The sequence below is a fragment of the Clarias gariepinus genome, chromosome 17 (genome assembly GCF_024256425.1).
Source record: "Clarias gariepinus isolate MV-2021 ecotype Netherlands chromosome 17, CGAR_prim_01v2, whole genome shotgun sequence".
Classification (NCBI taxonomy): Eukaryota; Metazoa; Chordata; class Actinopteri; order Siluriformes; family Clariidae; genus Clarias; species Clarias gariepinus.
The window spans coordinates 27,127,576-27,147,124 of NC_071116.1; the positions used below are offsets into that span (position 1 = coordinate 27,127,576).

The following is a 19,549-nucleotide window of genomic DNA, read 5'->3' on the forward strand; positions in this document are numbered from 1 at the left end:
ATGCAGTGTAGAACTACATGATCACTGAAGTTGTGCAAACCATCCCTCCATTTTTGGTACCTGTATGTGAGGTTGCATTCATGGCACAACTTGTAATTAGTAGATACACCTGAAAAAAACAATAATTTACAATATAAAGCAATATGAATTAAAAAAAAAAATCAGTGCAACTTTGGTGTTGTCATCTTGTTTACAGAAAGTTAGTGATTGGAGATGGCAGCACTCGAAAGGTAGGATCCACAGATCATTTGTGCAAGCTGAATGATAGTTTGGCCCCCAAGTATTTTTTTATGACATTTATGGGTGTTGCTTGACTATGGAAAGTCCTTTCAACTGCAAAAAGGCAAATTTTTTCCATCAATGCACTGAGATTGAAAGTGCCTCTCAGGTGTAATTGCATTTTCTTTGTCAGTATAATGCTGCTTTATATGAGTTCGTAGATTCTTGGCCAGCAAGTTTTTATTACATTGTCTGAGGCCGAGTCTGCTGGACGGAGGAGGACTTAGGATGGGGTGGTGGGGAGAATGGCTGACAATGTGCCTTAGTAATGAACAATAGCAGCAGTGAAAGTGGGATTTTGCCCGACATTTTAAACTGCATTTTATGATGATGAAATCTAAAATGAAAACAAAAACTTAACTAAAAAAATAGTCATTACTATATATTTGTAGACAATTGCCTATACTAAACTTAATTTGTATTTCACTCTGGCCTGTGGACAGTCAAATAACAAGCCAATTTATTTGTGATTCAACGAAAGGTCCTTGATCAATAAAGTAGGGATGCACCAATCATTGGCCGATATATTGCCTTTAAATAAACACTCCATTACAAATTCAGACATACTTAAAAATCATGCACAGAGCATTACGTCCCCGGTTTGGCACCATAGTAAACAAACTAAAGGGACAACTGCTAAATTGTTAAACTCACCATCGTGGTGCACTGCCAACTGGAAATGGTTTTTGATGTGATAGTACACCAATTGCTTATGCTAGGTTACAGTTGCTCACAGTTGTTATCTAAGGAAAGGTAATAAATAATAATAATAAGCACAAAAAAGGTCTTAAAACTGTAAGTAAGTAAGTACCAAAAAATATAAACCAAGAGCATTCGTAAGTATTGCACAGTAATCTAGTATATGTATGTAATATTGTATTATCATATTTTATTGGGAAGTAGTATGGCACTTATCATATTATTAATACGGATAAGTATTAACGTCCTGTTTTGTTTCAGTCAGTGAGAATCCACGTACATGTGTGTATGAGTTACAGATTGGTTTTAGTATAAAATCATTTAAATTGTGCATATACTGTATAGAAGTTGCATTATAGAAAAGAAGACCTGCTGAATGATTTTATTCACAGAAACCAATCCTAACATTTTGCTCTTTTAAAGTACAAGTTAAAGTCACTACATTAAAAATTAAACCATTTCAGTTAATTTACTGAGAAAAAAAAATATTTACTGTAAATGAACTCAGTAATGTTAGTCCCTTTACAGTTACTGTTGTAATGAAGATACACACTTATTACATTGAGGCTCGTTTACAGTGAAACATCATCCGCGACAGACGGCAAATTGTATATATATGCATGAATTACTAACATTTATAGATGGAAACTATATCCATGACATATCACGCATGCACTGGGAAAGACATCTTAAATGCATTAAAAAGCACACACACACACAAAAAGTTATTTTACGTACTAATTATACACTTTAAATTAACAATTTACACATAAACTGTAGCCTGTGCACTCACTCACCATGCAGCAAACAACACACGAAATGGAAGTTTCAACGTCATTACTTTGCCACCAAGGAGGTGAGGATGTGGGAGTTACGTTAACTCGCCATCATTAATTTACCTACAACCAATGAGAAGGCATATGGGCGGGGCGTGTCGCCCCGCCCCAGATTCAGCCCAGCGTCGATCTGCAGGCTGCAGGCTCCGGTACAGTACTTGCTTGTTTTTCGACAAATCCCGCCTCCTGCGCTACATCAGCCAATCCGCTCGTGTTTTCTTATGAAGTCACGATTGGACGTTAAACCGACCAATTGTACAGGTTGCAACGTTACGCTAGTGCAGGTGTGGAGAGAGAGTCGTGTGTGTAAAATCAAGGTTTTAACCGTAAATTTATTACTCATTATTTCTAAGAGGGAATATTATTAATAATATTAATTAATATTTCTTATTAATTAGTACAATATGCTGAGGACGGTGATGTGTCGGGCCAGAAGTGGGCTTTTAAAGGTGAGTGACTTTTGTGAAGACAGGATTTCGGTTGGATTTCAGTTAGATTTCAGTTGGATTTTAGATTTCAAATTTTATCCAGCAGCATGCAATGATTTAATCCAAAGTTTTAGTCCAAAACCTTTGAGTTTCCACAGATCCCCTGTTGTATCTCCATCAGCTTTCCTGTCCCTCTTAAACACTTCACTGTCTGTCTCTCGAATCACATATAAATCTACATTTTTCGACATAATCTCCTCGCTTTTTAATACACTTTGTCCGTCTGACAACAAGCTTTCGTATTCCCTCATTAAAAAATGTTTACGGCTGAGCTGCGAGCCACGAATGCACCGCTGTCTTCAGTTCTTCATCAGAAGTGAATCTTTACCCTCGTAGTTCTGCTTTCAGGGGCCCCGAACAAGTTTAAAGGATCGAGATCAGGACTATAGGAAGTGGCGTTTCTAGAATTTTCTGTTGAGGGGGGCTCAGCCCCCATAGATGTTTAACACATATTTGACTTGTTCAGAATCATTTACATTATTTACATTTAAGCATTTGGCAGACGCTCTTATCCAGAGCAACCTACATTTTTATCTCATTTTACATCTGAGCGGTTAAGGGCCTTGCTCAAGGGCCCACAGTGGCAACTTGGTGGTTGTGGGGTTTAAACCTGGGATCTTCTGAACTGTAGTCCAATGCCTTAACCGCTGAGCTACCCCTGGCCCCAGAATCAGAACTCAAATGAGTCTTCTCGATCACACACTCTGTTTATGTATAAACCTTTTTCTATGTACAGGTACAATCAGAAAAATTTAACCAGAAAACAACATATAACTTTAAACTTACATTGATTAGCAACACAAACACCACACCTGTGAGACTGGACGATGGAATAAACTGTGTGGGGGCCAATAAATGTCAAACATTTATCTGGTAATTACTTGACAATACTGCTGCTTTTTGTTGGAAACTGGCAGACATAAAAATGTGAAATAGTTTCTGATGCAATGACTTAAATCAATGTTGGGAACACTGCGTTAATGTGCCTGAGAGGCTGCGCTTTCAGAGAACTAAACTGTAGAACTGAACAGAGAACTGAACAGAAAGTCACATGAGTAGGTCTCCAAATGAGCAGCAGGTAAGAGTAGAACATATTTTTTTTATGTGACTTGAAAAACCTTTCAGCTACAGGTAAATATAAATATTAAAACTTTGATCCATGTTTAATTTAGTGCTTTAGCTACATAAATAAGACAGTAGGTTCTCTATTCAATCCCTTAAAATTTCATAGCTACTAGGCTATTTATTCAAATTCATTAATATAGAAAAACATTGTTTTAATGTAATTAAACAAAGCATCTTTTTAATATTATTCTTTTTTTGTTTCTATTCATTAAAAAAGTAACTTTTTCTAAATCAAGTGACAAAAACCCTACTCTAAGGCTAATAAATGTATTTTACAATTTTTAAAATTATTTAATACAATATGAAGTTTATGGAGCATATTTAGTGGGGCTGAGTACAAATGTTAAATGTAAAAATGGTCTAGCGACGCCCATGACTATAGGGAGAAGCTTTAACATTTTAAAAACAAAGTGTCGCCAGTGTGGGCAGAAGTGTGCTGACATACATCGTCATGTGAGATCACGACGTCCTTGAATATCAGTCCTCTGTTTTTAATCCAAAGTTTGGACTTCAGCTCCTTAATAAGCATTTCATTGTAACGAGCACTGTTGATTGTTGAACCTTTTTCCTGATAATGTTCCAATTCTGGCCCTTGAGAATCTAAGTAATCTGTAAACATTAATGAATTTTCCAGCTCATGGCTGACTTTTGAAGTTTTCCTCGGTTGACGATTCAGGGGGGGCTCTTCTTATATGAGGTCACAAATTCAATTCCATTTTATTTCTGTAGCGCTTTTAAGAATGCTCATTGTTTAAAAGCAGCTTCAGAAAAATAAAAAGTAAATGGGGGATAATGTAATGGGCTTGTTTACACAGTAAATAAACAAAACTTTGTGTGTGTGTGTGTGTGCGCGCGCGCGTTTGTGTTTCTAGCAACCCCGGACCACCCCGGTGTTTTGGGGGACTCGAGCTCAGCAGCAGCCCTGGGCCACCAGCCTTCCCAAGAACAGAATGATCCTGTTCGTGCCGCAGCAGGAAGCCTGGGTGGTGGAGAGGTTGGGCTGCTTCCACAGAATCCTCAAGCCGGTACAGTATTGATCTGTAAACTTACCTGATACTACTAGTGGTGTAAGGGACTGTAGTTGTTCTGCGGTCCGTACACGTCGCTCCTCGCACACAAACTGCAGATTAATTGCATAGTTTAACCATTACAGTGCAAAATCCAGTCTCACTACAGCTGTATGTTTGTAACTCATTTCGGAAGAAAAGAAAAAAACAAACCTATTTATTTATTTATTTTGTATGTGTACAACTCTTATTTTCCCTTAACTTGCCATGGTTACCAGATCACACTCTCCAAATCCTGCCTAGTCAGTGCTATAACCCCACATACTTATGCTGTATACACACATATCACACTCACTCACTCTCTATACTGCTTATTATGCAATGTCGATCATAAGGTCGCAGGTTCAAACCTCGGCACCACCAACCTGCCCCTTTTGGGTGCTGGAGCCTTTAACCTCTACCTCTCATATGTGTACGGAGATAAAATGTAATTCAGTTCATGGACAGACACGCAAACTCCACACACACACAGACCCGAGGTGGGGATCAAACCCAGACCCTGCAGGTGTAAGATACTAGTGCTAAATTAATTTAATTTGGAATTAAATGGCCAGGACATATTTTTTCAGCCCAAGATTTATTAGGGTGGAAAAACCTCCAGAATTGCAACACTGTACAGCAGTGGTTCTCAAACATTTTCTGTCATTCCCCACTTAAGGGGGTGGGCGAATTTTCAAGCCCCACTTGTCAACAAAATGATAACGAAAACGGCCAAGTGTACTATTTATTGAAAAATCTATTTCTAAACCAATAAGATCAAATAACGCCAAGTTCAAAACAGAGAAAAATACACATGCAATTGTTATAACAGGCTTACTTCATCAGTTATCTAGAGCTTTCTTTCAAAGAAGTCGAGTGGCTTATTAACGTGACTGGGGTGTGTTGCCTCAAAGTGTCTTCCTACTTTGTCTCGTGCTGTCTGCTGCCAGCGGTTTAAGACACAAAACACACACAGGTCTCTCCTCTGCCCCCACCATCCCCACCATGAATCCAAGCACAACATACTGTAGGCTACATCATGTTTTCCTTTCGCCTGGATTTTTGGTTGATTAGGCTGATAGTGCTGAATCACCTGCTTATTTGTGGTCCATGTAACAAATGTATCCATTGATGTTATTATGCTCACTACATACAGTACGCTACTGTGTTATGGTCTAAAATGCCCCCGACCTAGGCCATGGATCACCCACCTAAATTCATATGTTTATGGTTTACAAATTATAACAAATAAATTTAATTATAAAGTAAACAATATAAAAGAAAAATGTTGTAATGGTGAAAAATATATAAATTATATATTTTTTCATATACCACATGTATATTTTATATTGCTTATTTTATAATAAAAATCATTTCCTGTAATTTTTCACCACAAACAATATTTATTTAGTGCAATTTGTGATAAATTATTTGTTATTTGTACATTGACAAACCCCTGCAAAATAAATGTGCCATAAAATAATCATTTTGGGGATTTGTATTAATCGTCTCGACGAGTGTCACGTGCCTAGGGTTAATTATAATAGTAATAATATATTTAATAATAATAATAAACCTTTAAATGCATGTCCTAATATAATATTTGATAGAGATTATGTAGGGGGGCAATCCGTGGCAGGGGGGCATTTTAGCGAATAGCACCTGTTTGTGTCCGCGGTAAAGTTAGTTTGATATTCGCATCTTCGAATTCAATAGCTGCGTAAATAAACCCGCGAATAAGATACCCAGATATATTTCCTCTCTACATTGCCTTTAAGGTACACCTTAAATTATACATGTTTAAAAGCACAAACACCATTATTCTCTACAGCGCAACGGATGATTTAGGGATCATCGCAAAATGCCGCACACCAACAAAAAGCGTAGAACGATATTGATCTTCCCTTCTGTTCAGCGCCTGAAGGATCAAAAAGCAACTTTGTTACCACACTGGAAACTAGAAATGCCAGACTAGTACTGCCTGATAAAATACAAAAACATCAGCATACACATTGGAATAAATGAAATGACATATATAATACCGAATGTTTCCTTATATATTGTTCCTCTGCAGTTAACATGCCGACGTTAAACCGTTATTGTTGCACTATGGTTCCACTTTTTCTCTGATTTTATTTTAATTTACTTGTATTAATGATCCATTTCTTTGTGTGTCATTATTTTGTTTCGAGTGTCCTATAAAGAAAATAAAGATTAAATAAATCAATAAAGAAAAGCATGAATTAGAATAGCTACTTTCCAATTATTTTCCACTAATTCCCTCCCGTTCATTGCGCCCCACCTGTCATATCTGTATTCCCCACTAGTGGGGCGCGCCCCACACTTTGAGAATCACTGCTGTACAGCAATGCGACAATGGCGGGTTGGTGGTCTCCTTCCAGTGCGAACCCTTTAATTTGGCATCCAGTCTTCGATCGATTAATTGTGTTTACATACAAGAAGTGCTGCAGCCTCACGGCATTTAAATGTCCACGAGGCTGCAGTACTTCCTGTATATTTTGAGTGACCAATGTCTCGTCCAATCATCCGTAAGCATCAACAAACTGAAAAAGGTAGGTTTGGTTTGATCTCAAGATCAGCAGTAAGTAAATTTTGAATTTAATTCAAAATTTATTTTGTTGGTTAGGTTTATTTTGTTTGTGTATTTCTCAGACACCGTAGTGTTGCCTGATTGGGTGATTTTATTCTATCTTTTTCTTATTATTTTTTTTTTCAGGCTTTTTATCATGGTTGAGAAATTGTGTCTTGGGCTGGTGAAAATACGAGGGATGGGAATCACCAGGGATCATCCAATACCATGTTATCACAATAACTAGGCGTTGATTTTTTTAATTATCCAAATCTTATAGATATTCCAATTGAATTTAGATTTGTGACAATTCTAAACAAACTTAGCAAACAATTCGCTCAGACCACGCATGACACTGTGCCACCTGCCAGTGGGTGAGTAGTTTGGAGTGCCACCTATAGGATTGTAGTGGAACGTCAACATACTGGAGTCCCGCGAACCTCAAGGTGTAGGATCCTTTAGAGGCTTGCAGTTTTGCATTAACCTACTATTCGGCCACCCTTAATCAATGGTCACAAGCAGAAACGGTTCCATTGGGCCCAGGCATACATGAAGACAAGTTTTTAAACAATCTTGTTTACTGATGAGTGTTGTGCAACCCTGGATGGTCCAGATGGATGGATGGTTGGTGGATGGCCACCATGTCCCAACAAGGCTGCGACGTCAACAAGGAGGTGCCGGAGTCATGTGGAGAGAGCTGGTAGGTCCCTTTAGGGTCCCTGAAGGTGTGAAAATGACCTCTGCAAAGTATATTGGCTGACCACTTTCTTCCATGGTACAAAAAGCAGAACCGTGCCTTCCGTAACAAAATCATCCTCATGCACGACAATGCACCATCTCATGCTGCAAAGAATACCTCTGTGTCATTGGCTGCTATGGGAATAAAAGATGAGAAACTCATGGTGTGGCCACCATCCTCCCCTGACCTCAACCCCATTTAAAACCTTTGGAGCATCCTCAAGCAAAAGATCTATGAGGGTGGGAGGTGGTTCGCATCAAAACAGCAGCTCTGGGAGGCTATTCTGACATCCTGCAAGAAATTCAAGCAGGAACTGTCCAAAAAAAAAAAAACAAGTTCAATGGATGCAAGAATTGTGAAGGTGATATCAAAGAAGGGGTCCTATGTTAAGATGTAACATGCCCTGTTAGGATGTTTTTGATTGAAATAGCTTTTGATTTCTTTAAATATGACCTCCTAAAGCTGCAAATTCAACAAAAGCCCATTTTCAGTTCTTTACAACCTATAAAATGTTTTAACTCTGTTGTGCATAATAATTTGGAACAGTGCATTTTTCAGTTTTTTTAATTTTTGAAATAAATATTGTTATCATTAGGAGGTTTGTTCAATAAAATTCAAATTATACCGTAATGGTTGATGACTTGAAAATTATACTGACTGTCATTTGCATTGACTAATTATGAAAATCGGGGAAAGATATCATTTGCGTAATAATTTGGAACATGGTGTATAGTTTTACTGATTTTTGAAATTTCACACACACACACTGTGGTTTCAAACTCGAATAGCATATGTTTCAATCCTCCTCAGTTTGTAATCTAATATCCATGAATCCCATAAATAAAGACATCCTTACTTAGTGAGTGATCATTTCTTGCAGTGACATAAGCAGAGAATAAAGCTGACACGTTACACTGAGATCGATGCCTTGCTTTCTCCAGGGGCTGAATTTATTAATTCCAATTCTGGAGAGAATTAGCTACGTGCAGAGCCTCAAAGAGATGGTGATCGACGTACCTGAGCAGTCTGCTATATCTCTGGGTGAGTCTGAAGTATTAGGCTTGTGTATTTGACACCAAGTGGGAGAGGAATTGTGTTTTCAGGTTCTCCAGTAGAGCAAGCTCAGAAAGTGGCTGAATGTTTTTATTTTTTTATATATATAAATAATTTATATAAAATTAGGACTGACCTAAAATTGAGTAGATTTTAGAATTACTATAAGTAGCAGCATTAATTATACACTCTGGTCATGATTCCATTTTTTTAAAATGTTTATTTAACATTTCTGACATTCTCCAGTGTCAGCATTTATTTTTTTAATTTATTTTTCTTCCAGACAGAAGGAACACCTGATCGTTATGATTCGTATATGAAAATCTACTCAGCTGTATAGATGTTTAGTTTTTATGCCGAGGCTTTGGCCTGCTCGTGTTTGCTGTGCATCTGTTCATCAGTGTGTTTATCTGTCTGTCAGACCATGTGACGCTACAGATCAATGGAGTTCTGTGCCTGAGGATACTCGACCCCTTTAAGGTATGTCCTGATGTACGGTACCCCCCTTTATGACTTCATGTTCAATATATTTTATTAAATTCTTTTTCCTGGTCGTCTCCAGGCCAGTTACGCAGTCGAGGACCCCAAGTATGCAGTGACACAGCTGGCTCAGACCACCATAAGATCGGAGTTAGGAAAACTCACTCTCGATCAAGTTTTAAGGGTAATTAAGTTGGAGTTTATCTAATCTTAAAATGCATATGTTTTGTATATTGTCGGAACTTTAATTTACAGAAAAGACCCTAAGGGTCAAAGTAAAAAAGGCATGATTTAACAAATAGTAAAAACAAAAAAACAAGATTAAAATGGGCACAAAATGATGTGTTCAAATGTTTACACCCCTCTTTGCATTTACCTGATGACCTCAATGTTTATCGAGAATCAATTTTTAATATTTGGCTTCTTTATATTCTTGAGATCTTGCTAAACAGTATGTCTTTGCTCCGCCCATTGCCCTTGTGGGGCTCAGTGAAATACAGGTGTCTATTATCTTAAAATAAAAGGAAAGAAATGTGTGTGTGTGTGTGTGGGGGGAGGGGGGGAACAGTGGAATACAACACTTGTCAGTGTGCTGTTACAAAAAAAAAACTTGATTATTTTCCTATAAAAGCATGCCATGTAGTCTTTTTTTACTTATTCCCCATATACCATGAGCAACTCCTTTCATGTTCAGATATCACCATATTTCCGGTTTGCTAAACCCTGTGCTGCTGTTCCTCAGCACAGAGAGTCGCTGGATCAAAAGATCCATAACTCCATCAAAAAGGGGTTGGATGACTGGGGATTCACTGCCTCCGCTACCACCTTGGAAACATCCATATTCCACCGGACATTAAGGAATCCATGCAGATGCAGGTATATATACTGTATATATAAAAATGAGAGATTCTGAAATTCCAATAAAATGGGCGTGGCCGTTTAAATACAGGGGCGTCTCGCGTTCTCAGTGTTTTTTTTCCCTCTTATTCCTGAACATTTTCAAAACCAAACCTGAAACTCAACTGATTAAATTGACAGAATTGATCAATGTTTTTTTTTATTTTTTAAATGAACACACAACATGTTGACTCACCAATTTAAGGGACTTTTCTTCGAAAGCTGTCTGTTTTGTAATAACACCTAAATATTATATAAATTAAAAAAGCTAATTGGATGAACCAGTAAAGCAAGATTAAAGCATCACCAACTTATTTACAAAAGGAGAGAGTTGCTGTGTTAAAAAAATTGCAGTCACATGATCACAACGACGTCAGTCACAGACGTCCCATTAACCGACATTAAAATACTGATCATTGCATTCGCAGTGTATTTCAGAGCAGAAATATTACCTGATGATTAGCTCATGGATTTACCCCATGCTTTGTAATATAGACAAAAGAGTCGCCTAGGAACTGCTAGCTTCTTTTCTGCTGATTATTTTCCTGTGCGGTATGTTGTGGTGAACTTTTTCAAAAGAGAAACACTGAATAGAGCAGCTATTAAGGATATTAACCTGCACAAGTTTGTCTTGTACGCAAAACAAAATAACAAATTAGAAACACGAACGATAATTCAGTCAAATGTAAAAGATGGGTATAGTTCGAAAAATGAAATTCTAATCGCTAATTGGACGAGACATTTGTCACTCAAGGTATAGAAAAAGCATCACGGGATCTTTATCATGTCCTGTGCGATTTGCGAATAATATTTACAAACTCTACCCACCTTTTCCGGTTTGTGTTTTCTGATTTGGTATTTTGTTTCCGGATTTCTTATTTTGTTTTCAGTTTTTTGTTGTGCACTTCTCGGCCACCGTAGATTTGTCATCATAAAGTGATTACCTCACATGGTGCACAAATCTGTGTTTTAACATGGATTTGGTGGCATTTGCTTGCGTTTGCTCATTCAGTGCTTACGCTTTACAAAATGATGTGCAGGTAACGTTAACTAACACTGTCCCTTTTGCTGTCCAGACGTGGGTGGGGCAATGGCGTGCAAAAAGGTTTCTATCGATGATGGCTGGAGCGCTGCAGTGGCTAAGCTGCGTTACTGGTAGAATTATGAATTAGCTCTGAGCACAGTTTAGTTTCTGTCTGATTTTGATACACATCAGTAAGTGTAAATCACCTGTTATATGAATATGAAGAAAGTTAGCTTTTAGGAAAACTTTTACACACATCTTTACCGAAAGATTGATGAACAGTTTAAAAAAAAAACACCATTTGAACCAGAAGCAGTCTGAATCAGAACTGTATCTGCATCATGACCAACTTACGATTTTAATTGGTCAACTTCAGGTCTGACTTCCCGTCATAGAGCTTGGACTGTAAGGTTATTTAGTTTATTTCTAGATTCAGATTTGCTAATAAACTTGTAGCCATGAGTTTTTTGGAAAAGCCGTGTACATTTCACTCGGTATGAGACTGACGTGTGGCTCCTGTGCAGGTGGGAGCGGAGTGGAAGAAGAGAGCGACTGTCCTGGAATCTGAGGGGACGAGAGAGTCGGCCATCAACGTGGCGGAGGGACGCAAGCAAACGCAGATTCTGGCTTCTGAGGGAGAGAAAGCAGTGCAGATCAACAAAGCTGAAGGTGCTGAGTGTTTAAAGCTGAGATACAATACAGAGAGACGAGAACACATGTTGTCATCATGCTGGCTGTGTGTGTGTCTGTGTGTGTTAGTGATGGGTCGTTTATAAACGATTCGTTCTTTTTGAACGAATCTTTAACATGACTCAGATGAACAAGTCGTCTCTGAGGGTGATTCGTTTATTTTCTATTTGGCGCGCAAGCCCACAGCATCTCAAAACCTCAGTTTTTTATATACAGGAAACAGAATTGAACGATTGTGTTAGTGAGTCTTCAAGTCTCGAGTTATTCTTTCCTTTGTCACATGACACCATAGACGTTATGCGATGCAGTAGATTCAAAAGAATGAACGACTCCCACTGCAAAATATGATGGTGAATTACTCATTCTGAAATGAACTAATTGACTCAAAAAAAGAATCATTCATTTTGATGAACGAGATTCAAAGAAACGAGTCACTAAAATGATTCGAACTTCCCATCACTAGTGTGTGTGTGTGTGTGCATTATACTAAAATGTGTTTGTATTACAGGAGAGGCTGTTGCTTTGTTGATTAAAGCGGAAGTCAAAGCGCAGGCGATTAGGATTCTTGCTGATGCGCTGAGTCAGAAGGTACGCTGTGTGTGTGTGTGTGTGTGAGATTTAAAATACTGATGATATAGATACCAGTACTATAAGGTAAGCTACATATATGTATTGTAGTATTTATTAATAATAATAATAATAATAATAATATGGGAGTCTATGGCAGTCCGTAGATGACCAGGAGGACGAGTGTAGATCATCAATACCAGATGCTACACTGGATAGAGTAGAGGCTCTGCTGTTCCCTAGGACTTCAGGACGTCCAAAGACACTTCTGATACCCAGTAGCGACATGTTAAATTTTTTTTCCAGTGTTTTTTCCAGAAAGTGCTCGGCTTAATCTATTAATCTATTTTTTTATCTTTTATCTAATTTATCTATTAATCGCTGCTTTGTTCAAAAAATCAAATTAGACTTGGACTTTTTAATTTTAATCTTAATTGTCTTAATTGTTTTTTACATTTATTTATTTTGCCATTAAAAAACTTAATGCTTGTATATATAACCAGTATAATCATCTTCTTAGCTTAGCGATTAATAAACAGACAGATTAATTTAATGAACATACAAATAAATCTAAAACAGTTTCTACAGTTTGTTGTTTAAGAGGATAAAATATGTCACCTGCAGGTTCAGCATGTTACTAACAAAACATAAATGCCCAGTTTTCCCTTTTTATCTGTCAAATGCACTAAAGGTCAGAAATTAAATAATTCCACTTGAAATTTACCACTTTGGATGCAATGTTGACTTATATTTCAAATAAACTTGTTTGCCTGACTTTTTTTCTCAACAATATTTTTATTGATTTTAAGCAGGGATATAACAGGGTAGACATGTAATGTTTCAATACAGATTTTATAACCCCCTTATAAACCCCTATAGCACCCACCCCACACCTCCCCAACTCCAAGCCAGCTTTACATGTATAAGAAAGGCTAAACTCCAGGCATAAAAAAAGGAGAAAAACTAAAAAAAGAATATATAGCTGGAAGTTTTTTGGTTCTGCTTACAAAAAAATGGGGGAAAAGGAAAACAAACAAACAGTTAAATAAGAAGGGAACCAAACTATAAAAGTAGCCTATATTAAAAAAATCGAACTCGGGGCCCCCACATCGAGTCTGAATAACAGATTGAGTAGTGGATCTTCTCCAGAAACAAACATGATATCTCTGAGCCACTGGGCGTGAGAGGGTGACGTGGCATCTTCCACATGAATAAAAGAGAACGCCTGGCCAGGAGTGTCGCAAAAGATAATAAACGCTGTTTAGCAGGAGTTAGACGCTTGTCTTTCTCTCCAGTAATACCAAAAAGAGCAATCAGAGGGTCTGGTTCAAGGTTGCATTTCAATATGTACGACAAGGTTTTAAAAAACATTCCTCCAGAATTTTTCCAAATTCAGGCATGCCCAGTACATATAAATAAGAGACGCCGCTCCGCTTTTACATTTTATCACAGCAAGGATCAACGTCTGGGTAAAAACAGAAGAGTTTAAGTTGGGAGAAATAAGCCCTGTGTACAGTTGTGGCCAAAAGTTTTGAGAATTACATACATATTAGAAATTGGAAAAGTTGCTGCTTAAGTTTTTATAACAGCAATTTGCATATACTCCAGAATGTTATGAAGAGTGATCAGATGAATTTCATAGTCCTTCTTTGCCATGAAAATTACCTTAATCCCCCCCAAAAAAACCTTTCCACTGCATTTCATTGCTGTCTTTTAAAGACCTGCTGAGATCATTTCAGTAATCGTCTTGTTAACTCAGGTGAGCCTGTTGACGAGCACAAGGCTGGAGATCAATATGTCAGGCTGATTGGGTTAGAATGGCAGACTTGACATGTTAAAAGGAGGGCGATGCTGGAAATTTGTTATTAAATAGCGAATGGAGTGTCTTACTTGCAGACATCTGAAAAAATGAGAATTGGGTAGGTTAAATCTTCCAGAAAGCTGTTCAAACAATGCAAACCTATGATTAACAAACAGATCTTTGCAAAGCTTGACCTTATTGTACCATTCCTGAAATCCTGAATCATGTAAAGAAGGTTGGAAGAGATGATTAGAGACAATAGGACTGGAAAGAGAAAAGCCCAGATGACCGCTGTACTTTCTAAACTAAGCCCATACTCTTAAGGTATGCCTAATAACTGAATTATTGATTAATTTAATTGAGGAGATGGGTAGTGAAGATCCAAAGAGTGCAGAGACAGAGAGATTTTTTTACAGACTTTATCTCTATTTCCACCCAGGCAGGCCGATTAGGTTGATTATAAAAATATGCCCAAAAGACGACGCATCAAATGTTTGCTGCCCAGTAGTAAGAACGAAAATTAGGTAGAGTCAAGCCACCGTCTCTTTTAGATCTTTGAAGTAGGGACTTATTCAATCGAGGATGTTTACCTTTCCAATGGGTAAGATGTAATTAAATCTAAAGCACCAAAGTAAGATTTGGGAATAAAAACAGGTACAGACTAAGAAAGATATAAAACATTTAGGAAGAACACCTACATTTTAATGGCATAACTGCGGCCCACCAGTGACATGGACAGTGGTGACAATTGTCCCAAGTCCTTTTTTGTTTGGTTTAACAACCTAATTTTCTTTAAAAAGGTGTTTATGTTTCCTTGTAATTATAATACAGAGATAGGTAAACTGTGATTTTTCCCTATGTTGAATGGAAAATTGTGCATATCAGTTGTTGGTGCTGTATTATTTAGCAGAAAAAGTTCAGTTTTCTGTAAATTCACTTTATATCCTGAAAATAGCTAAATTCACTAAGCAATGACGGCGCAGGTCGCAGGAAGGAGATTACATTTTATATAAAAAATAGAAGATCATCTGCATAAAGGGAAACTTTATGTTCTTCTCCCTGCCTCCAAATCCCAGATATATCCCTGCAACTACAGAATGCGATAGCTAGCGGCTCAATGCCAAGGTTAAAGAGTAATGGGCTAAGAGGACACCCCTGACTAGTTCCTCGCTTAAGGCTGAATGGTTAAGACTGCTGGGCATTTGTCAGAACTGAGGCAATAAGGCTGGAATATTATCATTTAACCCAAGTGATAAAACTTGGACCAAAATTAAATTTTTCTAAAGCCTTAAATAAATACTCCCCTTTCACACGATCAAAAGCCTTTTCAGCATCCAAAGAAAGGACACACTCAGGGATCCCCTCTGATGTTGTGTACAGGACATCCTTAGTTGAATGTTAAGGTAAGAAAAACGATTTTTAACAAAACCGGTCTGGTCCTCAGATATAATTGAGAGGAGAACATTCTCTAATCTCCGAGCTAAAACTTTAGCAAGGATTTTAACATCCACATTAAGAAGAGAAATTGATCTATATGAAGAGCATTATGTTGGGTCTTTATCCCTCTTTGCTATGAGGGTGATGCGAGCCTCATTAAATGACGAGGCTGATTCAGATAGAACCAAAGCTACAGTATTTGTGGTGCGAGGTATGAGGAGACTGATTAAAAAAAACTCTGCAGGAAAACCGTCCGGACCCGGCGAGTTACCAGATTGCAATGATGAGATAACTGAAACGATTTCAATTCAATTCAATTTTATTTGTATAGCGCTTTTAACAATCGTCATTGTTCTCAAAGCAGCTTTACACAATCTAAACAATTATTTGAGTTTTTAAGGAATGTGAATGTGTATGAATTAAAATGGTCAGATAGTCCCTGATGAGCAAGCCGAGGGCGACATTGGCAAGGAAAAACTCCCCGAGATGGCAATAGGAAGAAAGAAAATAGGAGAAGGAACCAGACTCAACAGGGAACCCATCCTCATCTGGGTGAAACAAAGAGCAGAAATTGGTCTGCATTTATACTGTGTGTGTTAGGTGGCAGCCAGTTCAGTATAACAGTTGATGTTGACTGATTTCCTTTTGTGATATGGGCTGTTCTAATCTTAATCTAGAATCAGGGGATAGTGTTGGGATTTCTAATTGATTTAAGAAATTCTCAACTGAACAATGGTCCTTTGGGAACACAGAAGTATATAATCAAGAATAAGAATTCCTGAATTTTAGAATGGTCGGTAGTGATGGTACCATCCTCCATTTTCGTAATGTGTTGCTGTGCTCTAAATTCTCTTAACTGATTAGCTAAAAGTTTAACAGATTTGTCACCATGAATGTAAAATTGGCTCCTACTCTTTAATAATTGATGTTCAATTTTGTGTGTTGAGAGGAGTTCAAACTTAATTTGCAATTCTACCCGTTTTTTATACAGATCGGGGTTTTTAAATGGAGCATACTGCTGATCAATTTCTTTAATTTGGTTGGTTAAATCTTTTCGTTCTTTATATGGCTTTCTTTTCATATTCGCGCTGTATGAAATTATCTGTCTCCTGAGGTAGGCTTTTAGAGCATCCCAAACAATTAAACACGACACCTCAGTTGTTTTATTCGTGTTTAGGAAAAAAACTATCTGGTCTTGCATAAATTTAGTAAAATCGTCCTCTATCAGTAATGATGAATTAAAGCGGTAATGTTTATTACTCTGAGGGAGATCAGGGAGCTTTATAGACATAACAACTGGAGCATGATGCGATATCACAATGCTCTGATAAGCAAAAGAATTAACTATTGGGATCAATCGATTATTTATAAAGAAATAATCAATTCTGGAGAAAGTATGATGAACATTTGAGAAAAAGGAGTATTCTCTCTTTTTTGGATTAAGGAAGCGCCATATGTCTGCGATACCATACAGTAGCTGCAGAGATAGGACTGAAGTAGCGTGGCGGATTTACTCAGAGGTATAGGATTGGGAGATGACCTGTCGAGTGATGGATCCAAACAGCAGTTAAAGTCTCCCCCTAATATGAGAGAGTATGAGCTCAGATCTGGTAGAACAGAAAAAAAAATGTTCAAAGAAGGAGACATCATCATAATTAGGGGCATATAAATTAGCCAACACTACATTAGTATTAAATAATTTCCCTGGAACAATGATGTAAGGACCATGTATATCCGCAATAACCTTATGATGCTCAAAAGAGATGTTTGGATTAATGGGAATTAAGACGCCCCTAGCTTTGGCCTGAAAGGTCGAGTCCCCAACGCCACATACGATGAGAATTATAGAACTGCGAATGTGAGTTTCTTGTAAAAAGCCGTGCCTCTCGAATCAGAAGGTCTTTAACCTGGTACCGGCGTACACGGAGATTGACAGGTCAAGGTCTCTGTCCTGAAGCGGGGTTTGGATGCCGGTATACGGTGGGCTCTATCAATCTCAGGCGGGGATAGCAAAGTTTTACTCCCAAACAGCTCGCACAAAAAAATTGAGAAGAACTCGGTAGGGAGTCACCTTCAGTATTTCTGGAAGACCTATAATACGCAGATTTTGTCTCCTGCTACGGCCTTCTAGGTCTACGACTTTATTTGTTAACTTAGAGTTGTTTTCCCGAAGTCCGGAGCAGATGTTCTCTAACTTACTCACACGCTGGCTCAGGTCGTTCATAGCGAGCTCTAATGATGGTAAGCGCTGTCCATGGTCCTCTAACTGGGCTTGAATTTGGTCGAGTTTACTTTCCAGTAAACTTAACAAGGATTTAAATTCAGCCGCTAACGCATCGCGGTGTTTGTCTAAGCGCAGAAATAGCCTCAACTGTTAGAGCGGTCGCAGGGTCATCTTTTTTCCCGGTTTTAACACTCCAGGTAGCCATTATAAATTAAAAATAGATAACCATGGGGTAGAGTACAAAGTTATTACATTCTGAAGATTTAATTTAACATTTAGAGATGAATAAGGGAGTGAAAAAGTTCGAAATTGTCGGAGCACCTATCTAACACGTCTACTCTATGTGGCTGCTAACCGGAAGTCCTATTGTCTTTATTTTAATTCATGTTTTTTGTTCATTCAGATTCTGTGTAATGCTGGTGTTAGAATGGATGCACTTCCTCCTGTCATTCTTTTTATTATTGTCATTTTTTATTCATTTTGTTCTATATAAGCATTGAATCTGGCGGTTGTTACATTACTCTCTTTGCCCACTGCTGCTTATGTTGAGCAATCACATGTTGCATTGCATTGCAGAAATATTATTATTGTTATTGTTTTTTTTATTATTCTTTAAAAAAATGGCACATGTAGGACATGTAGTACATTTAAAATGCAGCTTTAGTATAATATTTTCTATTTTTGATGACAAATTGGTTTAAAGCAGCTATTTCTTTGCATATAATACAGCCCTAAGATTGTGCTGTGTTTTACAGTTGTTGGAGTTGTATTAGCAATTTTGTACAGTTTGTACTCTATGTGCAAGTGTGTGCGCGTGTTTATCAGAACGGAAATGCAGCGGCGTCCTTCAGCGTAGCCAGTCAAACACCGTCATTCTGCCGTCCAACACGGGTGACGTGTCCAGGATGGTCATACAGGTCTTTGTCTCTTAATCATTCAACACCAAGAACCAGAGAGAGGGAGAGAAAAAAAAATGAGTCAAATGATTGACATATTTATCATGAAGCTTTGAAATGTTTCCAGATTAACAGCTAGAAAACGATTCAATAGTCTATAAAACACAAATCCAGGTTCATTTAATCAGTGCTTTAACATAACAGTGATGTTCAGATTATCCTCAACCTTTTTTCCCTCTGTCTTGTTCTCAGGCCAAGGCTATTTACAGGACTTTATCAAAGACACAAAGCCCGGCCTCATATATAAGTTTTACATAAAAAATTAGACATTATTATTACAATGGAACCTTGGATTGTGTGTGTATGTGTGTGTGTTTGTGTATGTGTGAGTGTGTGTGTGTATGTGTATATATGTATGTTTGTGAGTGTGTGTGTATGTGTGTGTATGTAATTTGTGTGCGTATGTAATGTGTGTGTATGTAATGTGTTTCACTAACTGAATTCCCCTGTCGGGATTTATTTTCACTTTTGTCAAAGGTAAAGTGCAGGTTAGTTTGTCTTATTTTTACTTTATATTTTGTATTAATCATTTTTATATGAAATATTTTTGGATTGTGAAATGAATTATTGGAGTTTTTATTATTTCTTATGGGGGAAATTCATTTTGATATACAAATG

General features: G+C 37.6%; 1 pseudogene; it reads left to right on the plus strand.

The window, feature by feature from the left end:
- Positions 1 to 2,218: 2,218 nt before the first annotated feature.
- Positions 2,219 to 19,189, plus strand: LOC128545514 (stomatin-like protein 2, mitochondrial; annotated as a pseudogene).
- Positions 19,190 to 19,549: the final 360 nt, after the last annotated feature.